Below are 14,947 nucleotides of genomic sequence, written 5' to 3'. Positions count from 1 at the left end.
ATACCTTTACTTCATTCCTGAAGTGTTTGGTTTTCCACATATGGGATGGTTTTTTATTTGTGTTTTTAATTTTAGCTATTAGAGCAGTTTTAGGTTCATGGCAAAATTGAGAGGCAGGTGGAGAGAGTTCCCGTATACTCCTGCCCCACAGCCTCCTCCGTTATTAACGTTTCCCACAGAGCAGGACATTCGTTACAATCGATGACCCTATACTGACGCATCATTATCGCCCAAAGTCTATAGTTTATCTTAGTGTTCACTCTTGGTGTTGCACATTCTATGGGTTGTGACCAGTGTATTACATGTACCCACCATTGTAGTAGCAGAGTAGTTTCACTGCCCTAAACATTTTCTGTTAGAGCAAGTTTGGTCAAACAGTCCTGGAGGGCAGCAGATTTAATCATTGGTGGGGAGGGATGGGGGACTCCTTGGGGTTCTCATTCACTGCTGGTGGGAACGCAAGATGGTACAGCCACTTTGGAAGTTTCTTACAAAACTAAACATATTCTTACCATACAATCCAGCAATGATACTCATTGGTATTTACCCAAAGGAATTGAAAACTAAGGCCCACACAAAGATCTGTATACGAATGCTTACAGCAGTTTTATTCATAATGGCCAAAACCTGGAAGCAACAAAGATGTCCTGATGAAGTGATAAACTGTAGTATATCAAGGCAATGTTATTCAGTGATAAGAAGAAATGAGCTATCAAGCCATGAAAAGACTCAGAGGAACCTTAAATGCGTTTTTACCAAGTCAAAGAAGCTAATCTGGAAAGGCTATGTATTATATGATTCCCAGTACAGGACACTCTGGAAAAGGCAAAACTATGGTGACAGTAAGAGATCAGTGGTTGCCAGGAGTTGCGTGCGGGGAGGGAGGGATGAAAAAGCAGAGCACAGAGGATTTTTAAGGCAGTGAAATACTCTGTATGATGTTATAATTATGATTGTATGTTATACTTGTACAGACCCATACAATGTACAATACTAAGAATGAACCTTCAACTATGGACTTTGTGTGAATATGAAAAAAAATTCTAGACTGTTATTACATTCTTGCATGTTTCGCAATGATGACATGTAGATTGATATGTAAACACTCATGTGTTCATGTTTGTACAACTGATTGGACAGAAGGGGCAAAAATCAATGGAGTAGAAAAGAGGTGATAAGCGGAGAACGCGATTGTCAAAAATATCAATTAAGAATGGACAGAGGTGTCTTTGCAGGTCCATTTGTGTTTGGGGTGCAGTTATGTTTCAGTCACTGGGGCACCTGAATGAGGATTAAAATAAATTTGCAGTAAATATAAAACTTCAGAGTTTATCCTATCATTCATCAGCAACATTACTGCTAGTGGCTTAATTTAATTTATATGTAATTGCTCAATAAGATAATCAGCCTGTGTTATATATTAACCATTTACTAGTCTGACTGAAAGCTGTGGGGAATATAGAATAGATGTGAACTATGACCACTGACCTCAAGAAGCTCATAGCTCAATAAAAAGAGGGAAACAACAAACAAATACATTAAAAGACATTTACATTATTTTAAAGTGCTGGGTTTTTTCCTGATGATTAAAATTATTTTATGAATAGCTTTATGACAATAGGGTGAGGCATCATTAAGCAAGAGAAAATTGCAAGATATTCCAGCACTACTCAAATAAAAATAGGTGCACAGGAGGAGGAACCAAGACGGCAGAGTAGAAGGACATGCTCTCCCTCTTGCGAGAACACCAGAATCACAACTAGCTGCTGGACAATCACTGACAGAAAGACACTGGAACTCACCAAAAAAGGTACCCGACATCCAAAGACAAAGGAGAAGCCACAGTGAGACGGTAGGAAGGGCACAATCACAGTAAAATCAAATCCCATAACAGCTGGATGGGTGACTCACAGACTGGCGAACACTTATACCACAGAAGTCCACCCGCTGGAGTGAAGGTTCTGAGCCCCATGTCAGGCTTCCCAACCTGGGGGTCCAGCAACGGGAGAAGGAATTCCTAGAGAATCAGACTTTGAAACCTAGTGGGAATTGATTGCAAGACTTCAACAGGACTGGGGGAAACAGAGACTCCACTCTTGGAGGGCACACACAAAGTAGTGGGCACATCGGGACCCAGGGGAAGAATCAGTGACCCCAGGGGAGACTGAACCAGACCTACCTGCTAGTGTTGGAGGGTCTCCTGCAGAGGCAGGGGGTGGCTCTGTTTCACCACGGGGACAAGGACACTGGCAGCAGAAGTTCTAGGAAGTACTCCTTGACGTGAGCCCTCCCAGAGTCTGTCATTAGCCCCAACAAAGAGCCAAGGTAGGTTCCAGTGCTGGGTTGTCTCAGGCCAAACAACCAACAGGGAGGGAACCCAGCCACACCCATCAACAGTCAAGTGGATTAAAGTTTTACTGAGCTCTGCCCACCAGAGCAACAGTCCCCTCTACCCACCACCAGTCCCTCCCATCAAGCCTCTGAGATAGCCTCATCCTCCAGAGAGCAGACAGCAGAAGCAAGAAGAACTACAATCCTGCAGCCGGTGGAACAAAACCCACATTCACAGAAAGACAGACAAGATGAAAAGGCAGGAGGCTATATACCAGATGAAGGAACAAGATAAAACCCCAGAAAAACAACTAAATGAAGTGGAGATAGACAACCTTCCAGAAAAAGAATTCAGAATAATGATAGTGAAGACGATCCAGGACCTTGGAAAAAGAATGGAGGCAAAGATCGAGAAGATGCAAGAAATGTTTAATAAAGACCTAGAAGAATTAAAGAACAAACAAACAGAGATGAACAATACAATAACTGAAATGAAAACTACACTAGAAGGAATCAATGGCACAATAACTGAGGCAGAAGAATGGATAAATGACCTAGAAGACAGAATGGTGGAATTCACTGCTGCGGAACAGACTAAAGAAAAAAGAATGCAAAGAAATGAAGACAGCCTAAGAGACTCTGGGACAACATTAAATGCAACAACATTTGCATTATAGGGGTCCCAGAAGGAGAAGAGAGAGAGAAAGGCCCAGAGAAAATATTTGAAGAGATGCTAGTTGAAAACTTCCCTAACATGGCAAAGCCAACAGCCACCAAAGTCAAGGAAGCGCAGCGAGTCCCATACAGGATAAACCCAAGGAGAAACACGCCGAGACACAGGGTAATCAAACTGGCAAAAATTAAAGACAAAGAAAAATTATTAAAAGCAGCAAGGGAAAAACAACAAATAACATACAAGGGAACTCCCATAAGGTTAACAGCTGATTTCTCAGCAGAAACTCCACAAGCCAGAAGGGAGTGGCATAATATACTTACAGTGATGAAAGGGAAGAACCTACAACCCAGATTACTCTACCCAGCAAGGATCTCATTCAGAGTCGATGGAGAAATCAAAAGCTTTACAGACAAGCAAAAGTTAAGAGAATTCAGCACCACCAAACCAGCTCTACAACAAATGCTAAAGGAACTTCTCTACGTGGGAAACACAAGAGAAGAAAAGGACCTACAAAAGCAAACCCAAAACAATTAAGAAAATGGTCATAGGGACATACATATCGATAATTAAACGTGAATGGATTAAATGCTCCAACCAAAAGACACAGGCTTGCTGAATGGATACAAAAACAAGACCCATATATATGCTGTCTACAACAGACCCACTTCAGACCTAGGGACACACACAGACTGAAAGTGAGGGGATGGAAAAAGATATTCCATGCAAATGGAAATCAAAAGAAAGCTGAAGTAGCTATATTCGTATCAAATAAAACAGACTTTAAAATAAAGAATGTTACAAGAGACAAGGAAGGACACTATATAATGATCAAGGGATCAATCCAAGAAGAAGATATAACAATTATAAATATATATGCATCCAACATAGGAGCACCTCAATACATAAGGCAACTGCTAGCAGCTATAAAAGAGGAAATCGACAGTAACACAATAATAGTGGGGGACTTAACACCTCACTTACACCAATGGACAGATCATCCAAACTGAAAATAAATAGGGAAACAGAAGCTTTAAATGACACAACAGACCAGATAGATTTAATTGATACTTATAGGACATTCCATCCAAAAACAGCAGATTACACTTTCTTCTCAAGTATGCACAGAACATTCTCCAGGATAGATCACATCTTGGGCCACAAGTCAAGCCTCAGTAAATTTAAGAAAATTGAAATCATATCAAGCATCTTTTCTGACAACACTATGAGATTAGAAATGAATTACAGGGGAAAAAAACATACAAAACACAAACACATGGAGGCTAAACAATACATTACTAAATAACCAAGAGATCACTGAAGAAATCAAAAAGGAAATCAAAAAATACCTAGAGACAAATGGCAATGAAAAAACGATGATCCAAAACCTATGGGATGCAGCAAAAGCAGTTTTAAGAGGGAAGTTTATAGCTATACAAGCCTACCTCAAGAAAGAAGAAAAATCTCAAGTAAACTATCTAACCTTACACCTAAAGGAACTAGAGAAAGAAGAACGAACAAAACCCAAAGTTAGCAGAAGGAAAGAAATCATAAAGATCAGAGCAGAAATAAATGAAATAGAAACAAAGAAGACAATAACAAAGATCAATAAAATTAAAAGCTGGTTCTTTGAGAAGATAAAATTATAAACCATTAGCAAGACTCATAAAGAAAAAGAGGGAGAGGACTCAAGTCAATAAAATTAGAAATGAAAAAGGAGAAGTTACAACAGACACCACAGAAATACAAAACATCCTAAGAGACTACTACAAGCAACTCTATGCCAATAAAATGGAAAACCTGGAAGAAATGGACAAATTCTTAGAAATGTATAACCTTTCAAGACTGAACCAGGAAGAAATAGAAAATATGAACTGAGCAATCACAAGTAATGAAATTGAAACTGTGATTAAAAATCTTCCAACAAACAAAAGTCCAGGACCACATTGCTTCACAGGTGAATTCTATCAAACATTTAGAGAAGAGCTAACACCCATCCTTCTCAAACTCTTTCAAAAAATTGCAGAGGAAGGAACACTCCCAAACTCATTCTATGAGGCCACCATCACCCTGATACCAAAACCAGACAAGGATGTCACAAAGAAAGAATACTACAGGCCAATATCACTGATGAACATAGATGCAAAAATCCTCAACACAATACTAGCAAATAGAATCCAACAACACATTAAAAGGATCATATACCATGATCAAGTGGGATTTATCCCAGGGGATGCAAGGATTCTTCAATATACACAAATCAGTCAATGTGATACATCATACTAGCAAATTGAAGAATAAAAACCACATGATCATCTCAGTAGATGCAGAAAAAGCTTTTGACAAAATTCAACACCGATTTATGATAAATACTCTCAAGAAAGTGGGCATAGAGGGAACCTGCCTCAACATAATAAAGGCCATATACGACAAACCCACAGCAAACCTCATTCTCAATGGTGAAAAATTGAAAGCATTTCCTCTAAGATCAGGAACGAGACATGGATGTCCACTCTCACCACTATTATTCAACATAGTTTTGGAAGTCCTAGCCATGGCAATCAGAGAAAAAAAAAGAAATAAAAGGAATACAAATTGGAAAAGAAGTAAAACTGTCACTGTTTGCCGATGACGTGATACTATACATAGAGAATCCTAAAAATGCCACCAGAAAACTACTAGAGCTAATCAATGAATTTGGTAAAGTTGCAGGATACAAAATTAATGCACAGAAATCTCTTGCATTCCTACACACTAATGAAAAATCTGAAAGAGAAATTATGGAAACACTCCCATTTACCATTACAAAAAAAGAATAAAATACCTAGGAATAAACCTACCTAGGGAGACAAACACGTGTATGCAGAAAACCATAACACACTGATGAAAGAAATTAAAGATGATACCAACAGATGGAGAGATATACCATGTTCTTGGATTGGAAGAATCAATATTGTGAAAATGTCTATACTACCCAAAGCAATCTACAGATTCAATGCAATCCCTATGAAATTACCAATCGCAATTTTTAAGGAACTAGAACAAATCAATTTAAGATTTGTATGGAGACTCAAAAGACCCTGAATAGCCAAAGCAGTCTTGAGGGAAAAACACGGAGCTGGAGGAATCAGACTCCCTGACTTCAGACTATACTACAAAGCTACAGTAATCAAGACAATATGGTACTGGCACAGAAACACAGATCAACGGAACAAGATAGAAAGCCCAGAGATAAACCCATGCACCTATGGTCAACTAATCTATGACAAAGGAGGCAAAGATATACAATGGAGATAAGACAGTCTCTTCAATAAGTGGTCCTGGGAAAACTGGACAGCTACATGTAAAAGAATGAAATTAGAACACTCCCTAACACCACACAAAAATAAACTCAAAATGGATTCGAGACCTAAATGTAAGACCAGACACTATAAAACTCTTAGAGGAAAACATAGGAAGAACACTCTTTGACATAAATCACAGCAAGATCTTTTTTGATCCACCTCCTAGAGTAATGGAAATAAAAACAAAAATAAACAAATGGGACCTAATGAAACATCAAAGCTTTTGCACAGCAAAGGAAACCAAAAACAAGATGAAAAGACAACCCTCAGAATGGGAGAAAATGTTTGCAAAGGAATCAACAAACAAAGGATTAATCTCCAAAATATATAAACAGCTCATGCAGCTCAATATTAAAAAAACAGACAACCCAATCCAAAAATGGGCAGAAGAGCTAAATAGATATTTCTCCAAAGAAGACATACAGATGGCCAAGAGAGACATGAAACGATGCTCAACATCACTAATTATTAGAGAAATGCAAATCAAAACTACCATGAGATATCGCCTCACACTGGTGAGAATGGACATCATCAGAAAATCTATAAACAATAAATGCTGGAGAGAGCATGGAGAAAAGGGAACCCTCTTGCACTGTTGGTGGGAATGTAAATTGATACAGCCACTATGGAGAACAGTATAGAGGTTCCTTAAAAAACTAAAAATAGAATTACCATATGATCCAGCAATCCCACTACTGGGCATATATCCAGAGAAAACCATAATTCAAAAAGACACATGCACCCCAATGTTCATTGCAGCACTATTTACAATAGCCAGGTCATGGAAGCAACCTAAATGCCCATCGACAGACGAATGGATAAAGAAGTTGTGGTACATATATACAATGGAATATTACTCAGCCATAAAAAGGAACGAAATTGAGTCATTTGTTGAGACGTGGGTGGACCTAGAGACTGTCACACAGAGTGAAGTAAGTCAGAAAGAGAAAAACAAATATCATATATTAACGCATGTATGTAGAACCTAGAAAAATGGTACAGATGAACCAGTTTGCAGGGCAGAAGCTGAGACACAGATGTAGAGAACAAACGTATGGACACCAAGGGGGAAAGCTGCAGGGGGGCGGGGATGGTGGTGTGCTGAATTGGGAGATTGGGATTGACATGTATACACTGATGTGTATAAAAGTGATGACTAATAAGAACCTGCAGTATAAACAAACAAACAAACACAAACTAATACTAAACTTTCTTTGGGTTATTTGTATGGAAATATGTTAATATAAATGTTTCAGACATTATATGAAATTTCTAAAATCTTATATGTTCTGGTATAATGTAAGTCATAATTCTAGTTATTACTTTAAAATGTATATCTCAGGAACAACTAAATTTCCTTGTCAATTGCATTATTATGAAATTTCATCAAATCTTTAACCGTGGTCATTTTTAAGTCTTTTGTCATTTACAGACAGTTCTGGTGTACTCTGATGCTTTTGCAAAAATGTTCCTATAAAAGGGTTTCATCTTCAAGGAATTCATGGAAAAGACTCCGACAAGTACAGGTTTCTGGTAACTGACTGTACTACTGAACTGAATGAATCAGCATTTTCAGAACTCTAATGGAAAACTGATAAATGCATAAAAATGCTAGCAAAAGATCAAGATGAAAAAAAATTAATTACATGGGACTGAGTGAACTGATGAGGATGATTATAATTTTTGTGACTGTGTTTGAATAAAAAAAAAGAAAAATCCCACAAAGGCTCAGAGGCAAAAAATATACAATTCAATTTTCACTGCAAAGTAAAGGAGCTGTTACAGTGGAGGATTCCTGGACTGAATGTCAATATTATGACATAGTACGAGTGTGTTTCATGTTTGGTAATTGCAATCATTGTTGCTTTTGTTGTGGTCATCCATTTACAATGCTTGGTGTCAGTTTATTTATCTCTTGTACAAATAAAATACAGTGTGTGTGTGTGTGTGTGTGTGTGTGTAAAAAGAAATAGGTGCACAGTTCAAAATGTTAAAATCATTTCTTTTACATGCACTTATTTCTAACTGACTCAATTACAATCAATGTGAGGTGGAAAAAATATGCAACTAAAAGAATATCTAAATCACTTCTCTCTACACACTGGTTTTCTTTCCTGTAATATTAGGGAATTAAATAGGGGGTCTGTAAAGTACTCCTCAGGTCTGATTTCTATGACTTAAGCCATATTTTCTTGTTGCTCTCCTTTCTTGTTTCCCGCCCACGGACTTTGGTTCTATAAAGGACATAAAAACTGTTTATAAGAAAATAAGTGGTATATTTATTTAATCATTATTCCAAGTGGTGCTGGCATCGTACCTGTCTTCATGGAAAGCTCCTTGCATAGCTTTCAGAGCCTGTCACGCCTCCATCTCTAAATACTATTTCTGGACATTTAATTCTTCCTTCCTTTCAGCCTCTCTCTCTCTCCTCTCTCTAGAAATTCAAGTTCATTAATATCTCTGTACTTACTGATATTTTTATTTAATTGTTTGACATTATTACTGGAAAATGCAAATTGGAAAAAGTGCATTTAGAACTTGCGGGACTAATGGGTAGATGCTTGTCCAAGCCAGTAGAAAACCATGAAATGCAGGTTGAGGTGTTTGAAATGATTAGGAGAGCAAGTAGAGCGGTGTCCATCAGAGTTTCCAAAGGTATGTTCCAAGGAATACTGTTCTCCCACTATGCCTGGGTAAAAATGAGTCCCATACCCAGATGAGTTTGGGGACCTTTGCATGGCAAAAATCAGCCCATTCCTGAAGGATAAGTTAAAAAGGCCTCTCCGATAAACATACTTGTTCACTTTAACTCTTTCTGTATTGCTTTTAAATCATGGAACCTCTTCCCCTGCCTTTTTAAAAAAATGCCTGTTAAGATTCCACAGAATACAAACACTGTTACGTATTGTAGGAGATTACATAATGAAAGGTGTGTTTTATTTTAGGAAGAGGATTATGTAGGAAGAATGAGCATGGGGAGAGACCAACCTCAGAGAAATAGGTAAAAAATTTGTCATAGGGGCTTCCCTAGTGGCACAGTGGTTGGGAGTCTGCCTGCCGATGCAGGGGACACAGGTTCGTGTCCCGGTCCGGGAGGATCCCACATGCCGCGGAGCGGCTAGGCCCGTGAGCCGTGGCCGCTGAGCCTGCGCGTCCCGAGCCTGTGCTCCGCAACGGGAGAGGCCACAACAGTGAGAGGCCCGTGTACCGTAAAAAAAAATAAATAAATAAAAATTTAAAAATTTGTCATAAATTTGATAAAGAAGACATGGTCATTCTCTGCTCTCAAGGAACTATTTTTTCAAATAGCCTCCTCTGGGGGACTGGGGAGGGCATTCTTAAAGGAGCGCATGCCTGTTCTAATTTAGTACAGATCTAGATACACACAAAATACTTTAAAAAGAAGAAACAAGATCACACACACACACTGACAGACATATAAAGACACACACCTTTCATGTTGGCAGTCCATGGATTGCAATACTGAAAAAACGGTCTTAACAGCAAAAGACTAGCAAACCTCAGTTCATTTACTAAATTTTGTTAAAGGAGGGCAACTGAGAGAGAGAAAAACCAAGCCAATCAGGCATAAATTAGGTTCCATAGGTGGGTGGAAGCCAAGAGTCTCAAGTATAAGCCTCCTCGATTGGGGACCCATTACAGCTCTTAACGCAGCTGGGCCTGGCAGAGTGGTAAAGGGGAAATCTGGTTTAAAAGTTACGTTTTTAATCATTAAGGAAGGTCCTAAGTGAGAAGGAAAATGACAACTTATAAGAGGCTTCTGACTTTTGACTTGGGTTTAGTTCAAGCCAATGAACAGAGGACAGGAGAGAAAACTATTTCACTCTACCGCCAATTCCACAACATTCCTCTCCAGAAACTTCCACAGCACTGGTGAGCTTCCAGTAGTAAACACTGAGGTCTGTTTCCCCAGAATTTATGAGAGGGCCTGTTACTCTACTTTGGAAGGAAAAATGAGAGTTTCCAAAGATTAATTATATTTATTTTTCCTCTACAAAACTTTTATTTATTCTTTACAAAGTACTAGAAGAATGAGAACAATCTCCCAATTTGTATTGTCCCAAGTTGATACAGTAGTAATTTGTCCTAATGGTCAAATTCTACTCATCCTATATTGTGTGTAATACTGGCAAACTAACATATATGAGACACAGGATAAGGATGACCAAAGAAATATCCTTCTCTGAGAAAGAGTGTATCAATACATACTAAATAGACAAGTTAAAGAAATAACCCAGAAATTGTAAAAGTAACTGATATTAGAATATACTAAGAAAAATCCTCACATGTGCTTTCTTTAGCTTGCCATATTTAAATCACCTTTGAGAGGTCAGGACTCAGTGGGAAGCAGGGGACAGGTGTGAAAAGACTGTGGTGACAGGGTAGTTTGGAGCTAAGAAGGACAAGGACAAGAATGTATACTTGGCTCAAAAATTTAAAAACAGTAATAAGTTGGTAAAAAGAAAAGTCCAGTTGAAGATACCACAGAGGAACAAGTAAACATCAAGCTAGCAGAAAGGTCAGATGAGACCATTAAGGGGTCACGTGGCAGTATGTTTACAAAAATATACTTAGTATTACCTGATATCACTGGTACAATGCCAGTCACATGGAAGTATGCAGTTGAATGCAACTTCTATTATTACGATGATTACTACCATTATAGTCTTTATCATCATGATTGGGCTTCATCTGAATATTTCAGTGTAGTAGTGAATTGGGAGGGGAGTCCCATGAAGGGCTGCAAAAGTAAACATTCTGGTCACTCGAGGTGCTACTACTGAATGTGGTAGAATGGTGAGAGTGTATATTAATAATTCAACCAACTAATGTTGAGATAAGAGAGATCTATGGGCTGAATCCAGGGGGTAATGTGAAACACAAGTATTGCTGGTAATCTGAGGAAGCGGTAGCAGATGTAGAACATGAGGTTGACCCTGTGGTTCAAAATCCTGAGGGGAAGGTGAGATGTCTTTACTGCCCAGTCTCACTCAGTATGACAACAAGAGGCAATGAGGCCCCACTTTATAAGCCATTGCCCTTGTCATTTCCAGAAGAACGTCTACACTCTATCGCATGGCACCACAGACTGCCTTTCATCCCCGCTTTTTGCCTCAATTGCTACCCTTTCATTATTCCCTTCCAGTCACCTTGAACCCACTGCTCCAGTTCACCTACACTTTCATATCCAAATAACAACAATAGCAACAATAACACTATTTAATAGTAATGACAGTAGTGCTACTTCTTTCATAGTGTCTACCCTGTGCCTGGCACTGTTCTAAGAGCTTTATGTATACTAACTCATTTAATCTTCACAAGTACCCTATGAGATAGGTAGTATTTTAATCCCCATTGGATAGATGAATAAACTGCAGCACAGAGAGGTTAAGTAACTTTCCGAAAGTCACACAGCTAGAGTGTCGACTATTCCATGCCTCTGACTTTGAATACTCTGTTCCTTTTGCTTGGATTCCCTTCCCTTTCTCCCTTTACCTAAGTCCTTCAAACCTCACCTTGGATGTCACCTACTTTGAGAAGCTTCTTTACTGCATTTCCTTCTCTATCCCCTCCCCACTGCTTTAGTTTGAGTTAAGAATTTCTCTTATAAACTATGATTTAGAGAAGAGCTGAGCCCCCTTCTTTTGGAGAGAATCACTTCCCATAAGAGTCAGACTTTCCCAGAGGTATCTTTAGAAAGAGTGTTCCTGCATGTAGCAGTGAACCAAGGGACGACTGTCAGGCTTGTTTGGGAACCTCTTCCCTTGATCACCTGAAGAAATACTCACCACCTTGAGTGAAAGGGGCGGGTAAGGACACACACTCTGGTTGCCCCTCTCTTCGGATCATTCTTACAAACTAATTGGAATTCTAATCACCTACTTTGTAAGAAAAATATTAGGAGGTCACTCTACCCCTAGATGGTTGCCTTAGATTTTCTCCCCCAAATTATAGTTTCTTAAATATTTCCTAATAGGATTTTTAGGGCTTAACCTCAGTTTTCTAATTATTATATTTATAAGTTATGGTTATGAATTTTACTGCTCAAAACCACTGCTAACTAAATATTTGCTCCAGTATGTCTTTAATGGACACCTTTAAAAGATCCAGGGATTATTCATCCATGTATTAATTCAATATTTTATTAAGTGCCTTAGCAGGTGCCAAGCACTATGGGGATACAGATGGAATAACACGGGTCTACTCTCAAGGAGCTCACGGTCTTAGAGAGAAAGGGTAGAAATTCGACACATACTAAACGGGACTCAGGGAGCAAGACAGCTGTTTTTATCGTTGCATTATCTACAATATAGCCACATTTAACATTTATTATAACACCTAATCATTGTTAACGAATCCATTTTAAAGGTAATAACCAATGTTGTTCCTTAGAAACAAAATTTTTCCTATTTCTTTTACTCATGAAAAATTAAAATGATCATTCCTCTCTAGTAGTTAGGAGGGGAAAAAACCCAGCCAAGATAGTCATCTTATATTTTAACCCTGGCAGAGGATGTAAATGTGAAATAGGTGATATTTATTGATTTCACAGGATTGCTTGAAAATTGAAGATTATCTTTCAAATTTGTGCAAAGTCATCACCCTTCAGTCACTTAGAAAATTTTGTTCTCAGAGTCACTGCTTCGTTAAAAGCTTAGAGGACTGAGACGTATGTAAACTGCTAGGACAGATTATACAATGTCAAGATACACTCCGAAGAAGTCAGTGATTTCCATCAATCAAATGTGTGCCCGGAAAGGCTCTTGGATGATTGCACCCCAGGGTGCTGTCCAGGATCCACATCAAATACCAACATACTGACACATGGGTTAAGTCAGGCCCTACACCTGACCAGTCAACATAAAGGAATTGCATTTTAGAGACCAAAAGTTCTAGTGCAGGAAGGATTTAGAGAATATTATCAACACAAGTGACAGAAACGAGACCTTTGAGGTCTAAAGGAAGGGGCTGACCTGGCAAATACACGAATAGTATCAAGAACCCAAATCCTTGTGAAGCTGTACCAGGACCAAAATAAATATTAACACAATGTTTAACTGGAATCCACTGAAACTTTCCAAACTGGATGCAATGACAAAAAGTCCAAAGACTCATAACTTGTCCAGCCCCTAAACTACAGTACAGGAAAAAAATTATCCTAAACCTCAGCAAACAGAAAAGCTGAGAGGAATAATGGATGTTTTAATCCAGCCAAGAGTTCATACTTTATTTCTAAGCATCAATTCCAGCATTTCTTGATGGATGGGAAATTTAATGTGCTAAGATACAATAAAAGGTAGGGGTTGATAGTCAATAGAATTATTCAGGCAATGCCTTTTTTTTATTGTTTAAAAGGATCATCAAGGATAGACTTAAGTATACAGTTTTTTACTGTTCTCTTAAAAACAGCTTCATTGATATATTTAAAGAAGAATTTTCCAAGGGACTAATCAACATTATTGAAACAGCGAAGTCATGAAAGGAAATGAAAATGGCAAAATGACCTTGGAACAGGCAAAGATGTCGGGGCAATCTGAAGGAGCAGGTTTGCTGGTGATCATGGGCACAAAGACAGTGTAGGAGGTAAAACTGCAGTTTGGTAGGAAAAACAAAGGCAGAAGATAAACAGGATTGGAAAGGGACAACACGGTCAAAGGCGGGTATCTGTGTTTTGCTTTTTTTCCCCCAGTAAGCTGGAGGGAAGGAGATGTCAGGCATATAGAGAAAAGGGACACGATGCTAAGTGTGGGAATTCACATGGGAAGATCTCCCATGGGAGGCCTCCCCATGGAGAGGTAGAGCACCTACACTCTGTATCTTCCAAGCCCTGTCCCACACCCTGGCTGGGACAAATCTGATTGTTTGTTCTACTATTTATTTGGACTCTTCCGTCCACTGCCTATATGGTAGCCGACCATAACAAAACTGTTTACCACACATGGTTATATTTCTACGCTTTATCCACTGAGGCCAGGCTCATATAGTTTATTTCCTTTACCCCTCTTACAAGGGGTTAAAATATGTTGATAATTAAGGTGATAAACAAAGCTCCTCTCACTACTAAAAATGGTTGCATTCCTATGCTTTAAAAAATGTGCCTGTAATTATATTGCCTTAAATTTCTGATCAAAAAACCCCCCAAAACCCAAAACCAAAAACCGTCCAATGCCTCTGTCACTAACATGCAATTACAATTGACCCTTGAACAACACAGGTTTGAACTGTGTGGGTACATTTACACATGTTGCACCTGTATTTTCATTTTACAGATCTTTCAATTAACTAAGTGTGGGGAAAAGTTTGTGTTCAATTAGAGATCACAATATGTAGAATCTAAAGAACTAAGGTTTGAGTCCTGATTCTATCCAAACTTTCAGCTTTCTCTGCCCTTGGGTGAGTCACTTATCAAAAATTCCTTTTTTTTGTTTTGCTTTGAGGCAGAGATAGCAGTCCTCAGATTTTCAACTGCGAGAGGGGTGGGTGGCCCTCACCCCCATGTTGTTCAAGGATCAACTGTACTTATTTTCTCTTAGTAAGTCAACTAAGCTAATGAAACTAGAAAGAATCGTTTAAACTT

The 14,947-nt window shown here is 38.6% G+C and overlaps 2 protein-coding genes across 5 annotated transcripts in view; one reads left to right on the top strand and one right to left on the bottom strand.

Moving 5' to 3' along the window:
• The window catches only part of DYNC1I1 (dynein cytoplasmic 1 intermediate chain 1), a 295,343-nt gene that overhangs the window by 41,790 nt on the left and 238,606 nt on the right, over positions 1-14,947 (bottom strand). The gene's annotated exons all lie outside the window — the stretch shown is intronic.
• The window catches only part of SLC25A13 (solute carrier family 25 member 13), a 297,241-nt gene that overhangs the window by 264,016 nt on the left and 18,278 nt on the right, over positions 1-14,947 (top strand). Inside the window, exon 24 of one of the 3 annotated variants that reach the window (XR_009541994.1) lies at positions 7,781-8,372. The exons of the other annotated variants lie outside the window; for them this stretch is intronic. The gene's annotated coding sequence lies outside the window, so the exon portion shown is untranslated. Of the gene's footprint in view, positions 1-7,780; positions 8,373-14,947 lie in introns of those variants that run through there. 3 annotated transcript variants of the gene reach the window in all.

The sequence above is a fragment of the Lagenorhynchus albirostris genome, chromosome 8 (genome assembly GCF_949774975.1).
Source record: "Lagenorhynchus albirostris chromosome 8, mLagAlb1.1, whole genome shotgun sequence".
In the NCBI taxonomy this organism is placed as follows: Eukaryota; Metazoa; Chordata; class Mammalia; order Artiodactyla; family Delphinidae; genus Lagenorhynchus; species Lagenorhynchus albirostris.
Note: the sequence above shows the minus strand (reverse complement) of the source record. Positions and strands in the feature narration are given on the sequence as shown.